At 57.6% G+C, this 15,106-nt stretch overlaps 1 protein-coding gene across 7 annotated transcripts in view; it reads right to left on the reverse strand.

Moving 5' to 3' along the window:
- The window catches only part of RAI1 (retinoic acid induced 1), a 130,027-nt gene that overhangs the window by 20,502 nt on the left and 94,419 nt on the right, over positions 1–15,106 (reverse strand). Inside the window, exon 1 of one of the 7 annotated variants that reach the window (XM_016932326.4) lies at positions 8,799–9,396. The exons of the other annotated variants lie outside the window; for them this stretch is intronic. The gene's annotated coding sequence lies outside the window, so the exon portion shown is untranslated. Of the gene's footprint in view, positions 1–8,798; positions 9,397–15,106 lie in introns of those variants that run through there. 7 annotated transcript variants of the gene reach the window in all.

The following is a 15,106-nucleotide window of genomic DNA, read 5'->3' on the forward strand; positions in this document are numbered from 1 at the left end:
CCCTTCTGACCCACTTCAATCCTACCCCTGGCAGCTTGGATAAAACATTACAGGAGGTTCCTGCTGCGACGCGCCAACCCAGAGGAGCTGGGGACGGCACTTGGTTCTGGTCTGGCAGCTCCCTGCCAGGTGGGCAGCCTCACGCTCCTGCCCTGGCCAGACTGCCACAGGGCAGCCCAGGCGGGCCTGTGCCCAGGCCGAGGGCACAGCGCCCGCTCCCTGCCCTCCCCAGGCGCATGTTTATGAGCCCAGAATGTGCAAACCCAGGACCACTCTGAAGGCTGCGCCTCGTATATCTGCACAAATTACATTTCGGCTTTTATTAGTCCCAGATCACTCTCATTTCCTGCTGAGTGTCCTGTGGATATCATTAACATTTCTACGGCTTTATTTTTTATTTTTTTTTCACATTCTCCAAAATGCATTACCAGAAACATTATTTAAAGAGAGACAGAGACAGTGAGGGGGTGCTATTACCAGTACCCCCTCCCTGACTGTCCGTCTGCATTCCTCCCTCCCTGTTTAATCGGTCCAGCTGCTGTGTCTTTTAATTTAGCCGAGCTGTATTACAGGCAGGTTTCCCAATACACACGAGCAGCTGGATGCGGTGAAAGCATCTATTGCTAAGAAAAGACAGTTCAATTAAAACACGAGAAGCCCAGTGCTGATGGAGAATGCAGGCAAAAATGCTCGCCCCAACACCACCCTGGAACCCAAGGCAAAGGGAGGGATGGGAACAAAGGCACAGGCCGCCTCTCAGTGCCAGCCAGGTCCCACTGCCAGCTCTGCTGGGAGAAAAGGGGGCACTGCCTCTTTAAGGGCTGCCTCAGGCCTGCTATGGGCTCTGTTGTTATTAATTATTATGATTATGATTACTTTTCAAGAGCACTAGGACAGGACACAGAAGGCGAGGCAGGCAGCAGGGCTGGGCTGGGTTGGGTTGGGCTGGGCAGGCCTCAGGAGAGGAGGGGGCAGAAAGAGCACCCCCCTCCCCGGCCCCGGCAGAACGATGGTGACCTTTGAACCTGGAGGCAGGGAAGAAGTGGCCTAGCAGGCAGATTGTGGGTTTGGCCTGTGGCTTGGGCTGGAGGGAGAAGGGGTGGTGAGAGGGGACAAGGGAGGGCACCCCCCACCCACTGGGCTCACTCCTCATGGTCCAGCTCAACCACACTGCCCGGACGGTCCCCACTCATTCCCATCCATCCGTTTCTCCCCAACCTGCCTCTCCTCTCAGACACTTGGTCCAGGCCTTATCTCCAAAGTTCTTGCTGAAACTAGAAGGCAGGAGGGGCGGAGTCTAGGGCATCCTCTAAGCACCAGATACACGAACACTTCACCCTTAGAATCAGATCCTGGAACTTAGTCTTCTCAGCGCTGGACAGAAGAGGCAGGCCAGGCACAGCAGGGAGCATGAGCTGGAATCACATAGCACCCAGGGCATCAGGATTCCCCTTGACACAGCAATGGGTGTCCTCACTCCAAGCCATGAACATAGTGGGGGCACTCCCAGCTACCCTACGGTGCAAGGCCAGCGGCTCTCACAGGCCTTCGGCAGTGTGGCACACCTGGGGCACAGCCCTTCTTTTAGGCAAAGACCTCAGCCCTTTCCCTCCAGAAATCTATAGGACTGCTGAGGCGGGAGCAAGGCGGCTGCAGAACACCTACTCTGTGTGGCTTTCTTGAACAACGGTTTGATTAATCTCTCCTCCCCCTTTACAGAAAAAAGTGAGGTTCAGGACAAGTGCCCTGCTTAGGACCCCAGAGCAGAGCCCACCCGCAGGGAAGCTCCGATGCAGGACGCCCTCAGCAGCAGCGGCAGTGACTGGACCACGGGTGGACACCCCTGTCCTGAGCCCCCATGAGGGGCTCCCACTTTGGAGGAACAGTCTCTTGGAGCAGGATGCAAGCCAAAGCTGCTGTGGGGCAAGGGGCTGAGCTGCAGCCTGTGACAGCCTGAGCCTCAGGCCAGGGTCCTCACTTTTTTATTCTGTCCTCATCTTTAAGCAGCCAGACCCACCTCGGGTGGGTCCACTAATGGGCAGTGATGGTCACCAGCCACCCACTGTCACCAAGGCAACTACTGTCCCCTGGGCAGCCTCAGGGAGAGGTCACTAGGCCTAAAGCCTCCTCAGACCCCAGGCTTGAGGCCCCAGTCAGCGAAATGGGCACAGTGTAGCCCAGAGCTGCTGTGGCTCCTGAGGGAGCCCAGCTGGGAGGTGGTGGCTGGAATTTTTTCCTAAGAGAAAGGGAGAGAGGGAGAAAGAAACGGACTGGGGGCTTCCTGATCCCCAGCAGCAGCTCCGAGGCCACTGGTTCCATCCCACCTACTTACCCAAGGTGGTTTTATGACCTGTTTTCATGATTTGTAGCTGCAAGAAAAAAATTTAAAAACCCAACCCACTCAAGGCCTGGGAACCTGAGAATGAAGGAGCAGTGTACCAGGGCTCCAGAAGCTGAGGACAGGGCAGAGGAGGAGTCCAGGCAGGGGTGGAGAAGGTGGAACTCCTCGGGCCTCCCCATCTGTTGTGGGTGATGAATAATCAATACAGGAGACTTGGTGAAAATGAGAAATCGTTCGCCAGATTCACTGCTATCGTACGGGCTCAATTCCATATCCTAGGGGCCTGGCTTGAATGGGAGGAAGGGGGCGAGTTTCCAAGGAGCCCACAAGACAAGAGGTTGGGTGCCCATAGGCTTCTGGGACAGGTTAGGGTCCATGGGCTGAGAGGCCTGCTTGGGGCAGATGGAGGACCCTCCTAGGACATCAGGAACCCCAGAGGACCAGGCAGCCCCTCCAGACCACTCCCTGTGGGCAACGCTTGGATATGCATCCCTCCTCATTCATGGCCCCCCCATGCTCAAGGAAGAATCCCACGGGGTGACCAACATGCCCTCTCTATAGGGTCTGGGGGTCCCAAATATCAGGATGCCAGTGATGGGGTGAGAAGCAGAAGGGCAGCCCTAGCCAGGCTCAGTTGAGGTTGGGGGAGCCCTGGTGTGGCTGGGGGCTCTGGGCCCTTCAGAGTGCAGAGGTATCTGGACTCTCCAGATGTTTGAGGAGCCTCCCCTCACAGCCCCCAACACCATCTCCTCCAGGGACCCAGCTGTGGGGACAGCTGAGACCTGCTAAGCCAGCTGAATGGGATCCCTGCAGGGCCTAACCACGCCCACCCGCTGGCCTGGCCCCACCTGCTGTTCATGGGCACAGCCAGGCCCCCTGCCTAGGTGCCCAGGTCCCCTAACTCTAAAGCTGTGCCCTGCTCTCCACTCCCACCCCACCGATCCTTGGTGCCGATTCCTGGGATACAGCTATCAAGAGGCCGGGAGACCTGGGCCGCAGGGCCCACAGTCCAGGGACGAGGGGCAGATGGCCAGCCGTCCCACCTCCACTGTGAGGTGTGGGGGAGCAACATGGGATTCCACAGCAGCTGCAGGCATTCCTAGGCCCCCCAGGGAAGGCTGCCGGGAGGAGCTCACCTATTATCAGTTCTGTACTGATCAGTCTCTTGTGGACAGTAATTTTTTTTTTAGATCACTTTATTCACCACTGAACAAAAAGCATCACCACCTCTCCGTGTCTCTGTCAAAATGAAGAAAAGGGAAAAAGGGTGGGGGGTGCTGATTGCTGGGTCGCAGACAGTTAACAGGGCAAGGGTCTGGTGGCCCAGGCAGTTGTCTGGGTCCTGCTGGTGGACACAGCCCCTGTCCTTCCCCCACGAGGCCAGGCTGATGCCATCAGACACAATCAGTCCTGGGCCTAGCAAGACCAAGGGGCTGGCCCAGACCCTGGCACAGGGGTCAGATGGGACCCACAGAGGTGCTTCCAGCCAGCTCCATTCTCCCCACCCCAAGCCCCAGGAGTGCCTGCCCTTGTAGGAGGCTGCATGATAAGGATGAGATAGGCTAGGTGTGACTGCTAGTTTTTTTTTTTGAGACAGAGTTTCCCTCCTGTTGCCTAGGCTAGAGTGTAATGGCGCGATCTGGGCTCACCACAACCTCCGCCTCCCGGGTTCAAGCAATTCTCCTGCCTCAGCCTCCCACGTAGCTGGGATTACAGGCATGTGCCACAACGCCCAGCTAATTTTGTATTTTTAGTAGAGACAGGGTTTCTCCATGTTGGTCAGGCTGGTCTCCAGCTCCCGACCTCAGGTGATCCGCCCACCTCAGCCTCCCAAAGTGCTGGGATTACAGGCATGAGCCACCACTCCTGGCCTGGCTGCTAAGGGAAGGCACAGGACTGTCTGGCCCCAGCCTTGTCCTCCCTACCCCACATGCCCAGAGGGTGCATGACTTACTTCCCTGGGGAAGTGGAAACACAGAGGTGTCAAGTGTCTGCAGGTTTGTCTGACTGCTGGCTGACTGTGTGACCTTGGGCAAGCCTTTTACCTCTGGAAATACCACTCCCAGATACCTACACAGCTCTCTACCCTGGCTGCAAGACTTGGCTCCTCTGTCACCTCTGTCACCTTCTCAACAGGCCTTCCCTGACCACTGTTTGAAACAGCACCCCTTGCACCCCCACGACTGACCTTGTTGTAATCAAACTTGACTTGCTTTATTATTGGTCTCCTCTTTAGAACAAAAGTTCCATGAGAGCAAGGATTTCTGCCTGTTTTGTTCACAGCTACTCCCCATTGTCCAGAACAATAAATATTTACTAAATCAATAATGCACAAAATGTCACAGTAACCCTGTGAAAATATCCAGAAAGAGCAGTGGAGTGGCGACACAGAGCACATGTGGGTGGGCCAGGCAGCGGGAGATCAGGGGTGGCCACTGCTTTGCTTCATTTGACAAAGAACATCTTCCTGAGGCCTGGCAGGGAAGTGGGCAGGTGGGTATGGAGGCAAACTGGCGATCCTGCTCCCAAATAAAGTGGGGGGGAGGGGCAGCAGCAGCCCCTCTCAGCACCAGCGGACTGCGGCCACTTGGGAGTGGGAAGCCAGGGTGCCAAAGCTTCTGAGCTTTTCCCTTGAAAAAGACAGAAATCAGGATTTTACAAAAAGGGATAGCTCTCATTTAAGAAAATATTATCAACCAAGTACAAAGTTTTTTCTTTCATACTTGAGAATTCAAGAGAAACTGTCTGTGGCCTGAATTTGATCACAAGCTCCTGGGGTCAAATGCTGACAGAACCGATGCAAAGGGGATCTGCATGGGCTCGATGGCACCCAGAGCAGGAGGAACAGCGCTCACGGGCCCAGCAGAAGCTCTGGGACCAGCACAGATAAGCAGAGCAACGCAGGAGAGCAGAAAGGCGAGTGCCCTGGGCTCAGGGGGGAGGCAGGGCAGACCCATGCAGGAGGGGCACTCAGCGGCCTTGGAAAGGAGGTGCAGAGAGGAGGGGGACTGGAAAGGCTGGAGGCTTCCAGAGCCGGTGAGAACCTCTGTGGCATTCCACACCAGACACCGGGCGAGGCTCCACCCCTACTCTCCTGGGTCCCCCGCCAGGCTCCTTGGTGGCTCTCATGGCAGCGGTAATTACATAATTGATGGTACAATGAGCTGTTTCACATGTGCCTCCCTCACTAGAACGTAGCCTGAGGAGGGCAGAGACTTCCTCTGTTTGACCCTAAGCTCCAAACCCAGAAACTGGCCCCAGAATCGATGTCCCTTCAGTATTGCTTGGATAAATAAACAGATGAGATGGATTGGGGTGCTGGGTTCTGTGTTGAGTGCATTTAACCCCCAACACAGACCAAAGGGATGATACCCAGAGACAGGTTTGAGGATGAGGGGCCTGGAGGCCAGGATGCATGCAATAGCCAATCAGGAAGGAGAGACAAAGTGTGTGCTGTCTCCTCCAGAGCCCCTAGTGCCTGCACTGGTTCACCAGTGGAGCACATTTCTGCTCAGCTTACAGTCTGGATGTGGGCCGAGCTGGGTGCCGGAGACACACAGGAAACAGCACATGGCCCTTGCTCTCCAGAGGCAGGCAGACACACATACAACTGCCCTGGTGGTGTTGAGATGTAGTGACACCCAGGGGCCCATGGGGGTGGGGAGAGGAGGTGATCAGGGAAGGCTGGAAGAAAGGCTTAACTATGTGAGGAAGGATGAAGGCACCCCATGTAAGCAGCAGCCTGGGTGGGACTGGGGGGCTGCAAAGAGCAAATGGGGACCCCTGCAGTTACCTCCCACCTCTACCAAATTCTCTGGGCCTTCCCCGAGCTGAAGTGGCCCGGCTGCTGCAGCTAGTGTTCAGTATCCTCTGTCCTCATGGCACCAATCCCTGGCAATCCTTCAAAGTCACCCCATCTATTAGCTGCCTGCATCATGGCTCCCCGCCGAGCCACCCTCCTGTGTGCCTTGAGGCCCATGGGTCTGCCACCCAAACCGCATAGGGGTCTCCGGCTTGTTTCTACGTGGTGCTGCCTACACCCCCCTCTCCTGGCCTACAAGACCAGCTGTTAAGGGCAATGAGCCACGGGAAGACACTTTTTGCAGAGCACATTCTAGGTCAAATCTCCCCCTCATTTTGCCGAGGGATTAATGGAAGAAGCCCAGAGTGGGCCAGTGGCTTGTGCAGGACGCCCAGCAGGGCTGAGATCCGTCTACAGCTCTGTGCCCCAGAGTGCCTGTCTGTCAAACAGAAAGGGGAACAAGGTCTCCCTCCTGGATACGCCAGCTTCCCAGAGGAGTCGTGGAATGTGCCGCTGCCTTCCGCCTTCCCCAGCCTAGGCGGAACCGCCCCTCGCTTCCCTGCCTTTGACACCCCCTCGCTGCAGCCATTCTGACAGCCGGGGAGGCACAGCAGGCCAGCCCCTCCCAGTCCCGGTTCCACCTGGGGGAGCGGGGAATTGGCACCCCCTCCCTCCCCCCAGTCCCCAGGGGAGGAAGCCGCCTGTCAGGCCGCCACGGCGTGTCAAATCCTCTTGCTGCCTAATTGTGAGACGGCGGCGTTTAAAGAAACGCTTTTCTGGCCGCCTGCCACACCGCAAACTGCTTGGTATAATTTTATTATTAAGGAGAGAGAAAAAGAGGGAGAGGGATTGGAAGAGAGAAGGAGAGAAAAAAGGGGAGAGAGAGGAGGAAATTGCTTCGTCCAAGTCAGCTGGTGGAGTATTCTGCTCAACGTGAAAGCGGGGCCGGCTTTCCAGTTGGCAAGCTGACTTCGTTAATTGCGCATTCAGTCTCTACTCAGGGTAATTGAAACGAAGCGGGGCCGGCTCTGACAATTAGGGTCTGCGACTAGGCCATTAACCCTTTCCGCCCCCGCCCCCCGCCTACACCTCAGCACCCCATCGAGGTGGAGGGGGGGGTCACCGGGCGCCCCCGCCAGGACCAGATCCGGGGCGGGGGCGAGGAGCCCCACGCGAGGCGCTGGACTGCGGCAGCGAGTGCGGGCGCGCGCCCCAGCGCGAGCAGGGTTAACGCGGCGCCTGGAGTCCTGCAGCCCGGCTGGGGCAGAGGGGGACGGGGAGCAGCGCAGGGTGTGTGGGGGTTGTTGCAGCCTCTCCGCCCCTCTGCAACAGATGTTTCAGCCGTGTAAGACAAAGGCAGAGCGCCTGCTGCTGCCGGAGAAAATCCGCAGGACTCCCTCAGGGGCAGGTAAAATTTCACCTTCTATTTGTGTTCCCCCGCCCGCCCCCGCCTTGTTTCCCGGCCTCTGCGCCAATCCGGAAAGCGCCACCAAAGACGCCGCGCCGCCGCCTCCGCAGCCCAGCCCGCTGACCCCAGCAAGGTCACGGCAACCTCGGGCTCTGCCGGCAGCGCGCCCGCCAGTGCTCCGCCGGCGAAGGGCGCCCCCCCCCTCCCCGCGCCCAGTGCCCTCCCGGGGCGGGCCCGGTCCTCGGTGCCCCCGTCCCCCGGTCCCCGGTCGCTGCAGGCGCCAGGAGAGAGGAAGGGGGCGCTGCACTCGCCATGAGGCGGAGGCGGCCCTGGACGCTCCCCGCCTCCCTCTCGCCTGCGCGGGGACCCCGGGGGGCTGCGGCCCCCCCCAGCCCCCATCATTCATCTCCCTGATTCTCCCGTAGCCGCCCTCGGAAGTCAGCCGAGTGAAGCAGCTGTTCCTTGCACACTCCACTTGACCAAAGATGATGATAAATGAGGCCGGGGCTGCCGCGGGGACGCGGCGGCGGCAAGGGGCGCGCAGGGCGGGGCGTACGGCCTCCGCAGCTCCCTCCCCACGCCTCGGTAAGGGCGAGGACGCGAAGGACAGAGGCCGAGAGCAAAATCTAAGGCCCGTCCTGCCCTCTTGGCGCCCTGAGCGGCCTCGACGGCCGGCGGTGTGGAGAAACCTGGCGGAGAGGTGCGCCCGGCTCGCCGGGCCCCAGGCCGAGACCTCTTCCTCCAGGCCGCGGCACAGCCCCGCCCCCGCCCTTCCCCCTCCCTCCCTATCCCTTCTTCTAATGCTTCGGTCCCCACTGGGTCTTCGTCGTCCCCCCAACCCCCCGCCCCCGTGGCTCAAACCTATTAACGCTCGTAAATAATGAATAATGGAGCGCTTCCCTCCAGCCGCGCAAGGCTGCGGGCGGGGGGCCACTGCCAGATGCGCCCGGTCCTGGGGAGGGGGCACCCACCGACCGGGTGCAGAGGGGGCCCGGGCGCGCGGTCCCGCACACGTGCAACCGCGGCGCGCAGGCGGGCACCCCGCCCGGCGGAGGAGGGGGAATCCCGCTCTGCCCTCCCCAACGCCACCTCCCCTGGAGTCCTCTGGCACCGAACGAGGCGAGAGAGCGCGCGCGAGCTTCCCAGCCGGAGAGGGTTATTTTTAACCTGCCCCCCTTTCTATATCTGCCTCTCGGGTTTGCGCGCCCGCCCGCCCGCTCCACCAGCCGAGGACGCGGGCTCCTCACCTCGCTCGGCGGCTCCGGACTCTGAGCGCCTCCCCTGGCCCGCGGCCCCCGCCCCTGCGCGGGCATCGCGCGGCTAAATCTCAGCCTGGAAAAGACCGATTAGGAGCCGCGTGCCTTTCTGCGAAATATTGGAACCGGGTGGGATGGGGGCGGGGAGCCCAGCGCTGTCGTCCCTTCGCCTCCCTCTCTCCCTCCCACCCCGCGCGCAGAGTGGCTGCGAGAGGCGGCTCCTGCTCTCCCCCCGCAAAAAGGGGGCGGCCGGCCCGGGGCCCCGAGCCCCCCGTTGGTTTTCGGCCTTCCCTCCTCAACGCCCACCCTTCTTCGGTCATTTACGAAGCTGGGGCTTCTAACACGCAGACCCTCCGGCAGCGGTGGCGCCAAGTGGGGCGCTGCCCCCGCCCCCCATTTCCAGTTCCCTCCCTAAGCCACTCTAAACAAACACACCATTTAAACAGCAGCGGGCTGGCCGTACCAACAACTTTGAGGCAGACCCCACCCGTGCCTGCGACCGCGCCAGGGGACTGGGAAAGTGCCAGGGGCGCACAGTGGGGACTCCCCGAAGGCAGTTTAGTGCTGCCGTCCCATTTTCAGGCTCACCCTCCCTTAGACTCACCCAGACCCCTCCCTCCCAGCCCCTTCCCCTGCGGCCAAGCACCCCAGGCCAGCAGCTCAGACTACCCTCCGCCCCCAGTCAGGGAATGAGGCCGCAGGAAGTTCAAGTAGGCTCCCATTACTCTGCTCTCCAAAAGGCCACCCATGCAAACCCCAGCCTGTCCTTCCCCCCAGAGGTGGGGAGCAGCAGAGGAGCTGACTGAGCTCAGAGGCCCCCCTGGGGCTTTGACTGGATCTCTCCCTCACTTGACATTTTGCAGACTGCTCCGTGCCCAATCCTGGAGACCCACAGGCATAGGAACCCGTGAGCACCTCCCTCCTGAAGGAGGTGGGGTAAGACTCCCTGCTGCAGCACAGAGGACGGAAGGTTGGAGGAAGTGGTGGGCTGAGAAAGGAGCAGGGCATTCCAGCCGCCAGGAGCTGCCTAGCTTGGTGGCGGGGAAGAATACTGCCTATTTGGGAACCTGAGATGGAGTTCTCTCTGTGGTTTAGCTAGGCTGGAGGAGACAGGCCTCAAGGGCTGGGCCCCTTCCCCAAGAGGGCAGCCTCTGGTGGGGGGTGGAGATTCCAGCAGAGAGGTAAGAAGCCTGGCAGGTTCCTAGCTCCTGGGAGGGGAGGGGGTGAGGATGCCTGTGGAATACAGATTAAAGACAGCGCTGACTCTGAGTGCTGGGCCCGGGACACTCCTGGGCCTGCCCAGAAAGCAAGGCTGGCCCAGAAGGGGAGAGACAGGGACAGAGCCTCCTAAGCAAATGCAGAGCCTAGCATTCCAGAGTGGGGGTTCTCAAGGGGCTTCTCCCCCAGCCAGCTAGACACTGGGCATGGGCTTCCCTCATATCTGGAAAGGTCTTGATAAGGCTCAGACTGCTGGAGCTGTGTAACTGTAGCACCCTCAAAGGCTGATGCTGTCTGACCCCCTCCTGTGTCCAAGGTGCCTCAATAGATTTTACTTCTCTCAAACTGCCCTTCTGGGAAGTGACATCACCTGTCATTTCACAGACATGCAAACTGAGCTCCAGAGAAGAGAAGGGGGTATTCCAAACTCCAGCCTCTGGGGGCCCTCCCTGGTCCCCCTGTCCTAGGCCCTGAGGGGTGGGACCTCAATCGGGGAGATGCCCGTGGGGCTTTGGTGAATACAGGATACAGGCACCCAGGGGTAAAAGACATGGGCGAGGAGGTCCTGGTTCCCCCTGAAAATTTCAGAAAACTGGTTTTCTTGGGAGAAAAAAAGGGTGGGTGGCCGGGCGCGATGCCTCACGCCTGTAATCGTAGCACTTTGGGAGGCCAAGGTGGGTGGATCACTTGAAGTCAGGAGTTTGAGACCAGCCTGGCCAACATGTTGAAACCCCGTCTCTACTAAAAATATAAAAATTAGCTTGACATGGTAGCATGCGCCTGTAATTCCAGCTACTCGGGAGGCTGAGGCATGAGAATTGCTTGAACCTGGGAGGCGGAGGTTGCAGTGAGCCAAGATTGCGCCATTGCACTCCAGCCTGGGGACAAGAGTAAAACTCTTGTCTTTAAAAAAAAAAAAAAAAAAAGCCTGGGCGCAGTGGCTCACGCCTGTAATCCGAGCACTTTGGGAGGCCGAGGCAGGCGGATCATGAGGTCAGGAGATCGAGACCATCCTGGCTAACATGGTGAAACCCCGTCTCTACTAAAAATACAAAAAATTAGCCGGGCGAGGTGGCGGGTGCCTGTAGTCCCAGCTATGCAGGAGGCTGAGGCAGGAGAATGGCGTGAACCCTGGGGGGCGGAGCCTGCAGTGAGCCAAGATCGCGCCACTGCACTCCAGCCTGGGCAAGGGCGAGACTCCGTCTATTAAAAAAAAAAAAAAAAAAAGGGTGGGGAGGGGACTAGAGAGAAGTCCCAGGGCCTACCATCACTGATTTCCCGCTACCCACTTGGCCAGGCTACCTACTAAGGGTTTCCATGTGGGGATTTGGCTCCTGGGGCTGCAGAATTATGATAATGAGGCCTAAGTCCACATGGGTCTTGTTTCTTCATCTGTAGACCAAATACAAACCCTATGTAGCCATGTGCCACACTCTTCAACTGTGTGTAGCTACTGTTGTGCTGAAAAAAATTCACTCAGGGCCTAAGAGCTTTGGGCACTTAAATCCCCCTCCCCGACAACAGACTAACAGGTCCCATTTTGATATCAAGGGCTGGGGTTTCAAGACAGGGAACTGTGGGGCCCACGCTGTCCTAGCCTCCCTGGAGGCCTGGCTGCTCTCATGCCAGGAAGGGAGCTTCCATTTACTACGGGCCTAGGATGGCCACCCCGCTGCCCCCAGCGCTCCCTGGGTGGGTGTGGATCCTGGCCAGTCCCCCAGACGCACAGTCTGCTGACCAGAAGCAGCGACCTTCGGGGAGAGCCAGCCACCAGCCAGCCACTGCTCCAGAGGCAGGCCTGGGGCCGCCCGGGAGGCTTTCCTCAACATGGAAAATATTTGCCTTTGGTTGTCGGCTGATGCCTTGTCTTGTGTCTGAATGGACAACTGGCTGATTTCTCTCTCTTTGGAACAGCCATGAAATGCAAAGGTGTTTAAGAGTAAAAACCAGGCGAGGGCAACTGGGCCTGGCGTCCAGCTGTTTTGAACAACACTCTTGTTTTTCTCCCAGAGTGAACAGAATACTTTCTGCGGTTCAGAATACTCTGTGCACTGGCCCCTCTTCCCAGGCCCCGCCCCAGCCCCCTCAGGCCTCACCTCCAGCTGCTGCAGACCATTCCAGAACTCCCTCCCTCTTGGCTTCTAGTCACTCAGCATCTTGGGGAGAGAGCCTCTTCCAGCTGTACATAGCTAGCTTGGCCTGGCCCCAGAACTGCTGTGTTCTGGAAAGTTGTAGGAGAATCCCTCTTGGCGGGCTCTCCAGCATGGAGAATCGCAGGCCTCTGCTCTGGAAAGGGAGGCTTTTGAGAGGTCAGATTCACCACGGCCAGACCAATGAACTGTGAGGGCTCATAGGGGCTGGGGCTCCGGTTTCAGGGGTGAGAGGAGCCACCATCTGCCCCCATGCCCACTCTGACTGTAAATGGCTACACTCTGGTGCTGGGGACAGCTCTGGATTCGTATCCCAGCTCCTGCATATGTATATGCTGGGTGACCTTGGGCAGTTTACTTAACCTCTCTGTGCTTTGTGTGCCTAAGCTGCAAGATACTCTAAATTAAACAGCAAACTTTCAGTGCTGTTGTGAAACGAAATGGGATAATGTGCTTGGTAGCTGGCAGGGGCTCAATAAAAGGTAGCAACTTCCAGGGCCACCAGTTCATGGGGAGCCAGGTCCAAGTCTTGTACTTTCTATGCCTCCCAGGGAGCCACGTGTGTCTGTGACAGAGCTGGGGAGGACATTCTGGGGCTGAGGGTTGAGGTCTGCCCATAGAGCAGCGGCCTGTACCTGCAGGCAGGTAGAGTATCATCCTGGCTGAGTCTCAGTGCTCCTCAAACATTAAAGTGTACATCCTGGTGAGACGCAGATTCTGATGCAGCGGGTCAGGTGGGACAGGGGTTCTGCAGCTGTAAGGAACTCCCAGGTCAAGCCAGTGTGGCAGGTCTGTGACCGCAGCTGGTGCGGCAAGATCTCAGCCCTGGAAGACTCTGGGGTCTGCTGAGGCTGGGCTCAGAGAGAGAATACAAGTTTTGTCCTGTCCAAGGAGCACCCTCCAGGATTTCAGGACAAGGCTCTGGCTCTGTGTCCCCAAGCCCTCAGTCTCAGAGCTTGGGTCCTGCAGTGGCCTGGGCAACCCTCCGGACTCTCCATTCAGCATTTGTTCCTGACAGCAGTGCACAGATAAAGAGCAGTTTCATGCTGCTGAACTTGCAATCACTTCAAGGCCTGGGCCCCTCTGGGCCTCAGTTTCCCCACTGGCACAGTGGGAAGCTAGGATAAGCTAATCCCACCCTTTCCCCTTGGTAATTCCCCACATTGCTCTTCCCTTCCCTTCAACCCTTCCCAAAACACAGGTCTGAGGCCTGAGCATCCATCCTAGGGGCTGGGCCCCCATCCCATGACTGCAGTCATGGGGTACAAGACTCATGCAGACTCATAAGAACAGCCACTTCTGACCTGGGGCCTCAATGTTCCAGGCACTGTCCTAGGCATCTGCATCTACAAACTTCTCACCATAATCCAATCACCACTGTTTTACAGATGAGGAAACTGAGCCCCATGGGGTGAAGCCTATTGCCTGAGATCTTGCAGTTGGTAACGGGTGCAGGCTGGACTCAGGCCCCCACACATGCCCAGGCCCTTGAGTATTTGTAAGGGAAGCAGCTGTTTGGTTTTCTTGGCACAGAGCATCTGCCTAGCTGGTGAGGGCATGGGGAAAGAGGTGCCCAATCTAGTTGGGGATGGGAGGGTAAACTGGTACTACCTCTTTGGAGAGCTTTCTGGCAATATGGACCCAAATGCAAATTACATGTGCCCTCTAACCTGGGCCCGAAGTCATCTGCACAAGGCTACCAACTGCAATGTCCTTTGCAACAGCAAAACACGGGATCCCCTAGCTGTCCATCCAAGGGGGATGAGGGAGATACATCTGGGAGGTTCTATCGGCTGAGTACTCAGAGAATGGAAGCACCACATGGATTAATTGGAGCAGTCTTCAAGTTGGTGAAAAAAAGTGCAGTGTAGAAAGTGTGTACAGGGCCGGGTGCAGTGGCTCACACTGTAATGCCAGCACTTTGGGAGGCTAAGGCAGGAGGATTGCTTGAGCATAGGAGTTTGAGACCAGCCTGGGTAACATGGGGAGATCCTACCTCTACAAGAAAAAAAGTGAACTAGGCAGGTGAGGTGGTGTTTGCCTGTGGTCCCAGCTACTTGGGAAGCTGAGGTAGGAGGATTGCTTGAGCCCATGAAGTCAGGCTGCAGTGAGCTGTGACTGCACCACTGCACAGTCTGGGCGACAGAGCAAGACCCTCTCTCAAAAAAAAAAAAAAAAAAAAAAAAAAAAGTGAGCCAGGCGCGGTGGCTCATGCCTATAATCCCAGCACTTTGGGAGGCCAAGGTGGGATGATCACTTGAGGTCAGGATGGCCAACATGGTGGAACTCCATCTGTATAAAAATACAAAAATTAACTGGGCATGGTGATACACACCTGTAATCCCAGCTACTCAGGAGGCTGAGGCAGAAGAATCGCTTGAACTCAGGAGGTGGAGGCTGCAGTAAGCTGAGATCGTGCCACTGGACTCCAGCCTGGGCAACAGAGTGAGACTTTGTCTCAAAAAAAAAAGTGGGTACAAAACATTTGTATAAAAAGGAAATTGCATTTGAATTTTTCTACCATGAGCATGTGATAGCTCCTAAAAGATTTAAAAACTTCTATGAATGGCTAGGCAAGGTGACTGAAAAAAGAACCTGGTTTCAGGCTCAAATCTGGCACTGCCACTTTCCAGCTGTTTGACTCTAGGCTGGTGGGTTGACCTCAGTTTCCCCCTCAGTAGGATGGGACAAGACCCAGCTGCCAAGAGGAGTCAGCTCCCCTGCGTACTGAAATGCGCAAGATAGGGATCAGCCTCCCATTTTACGGATGAGGAAACAGCCCCCAAGAGGGGAAGGAGAACCAAACCTGAATTCCTGTACAGGCTGCGTCCTGCTCAGTGGGTATACAGCTTTGGGGGACGCAGCAGCCAGGACTGGCTCAAGCGCTAAGCTGTGTGGGGACCTGCTGCCGCCAGGGCCAGGTATGACTGA

This window comes from Pan troglodytes, chromosome 19 (assembly GCF_028858775.2).
Source record: "Pan troglodytes isolate AG18354 chromosome 19, NHGRI_mPanTro3-v2.0_pri, whole genome shotgun sequence".
In the NCBI taxonomy this organism is placed as follows: Eukaryota; Metazoa; Chordata; class Mammalia; order Primates; family Hominidae; genus Pan; species Pan troglodytes.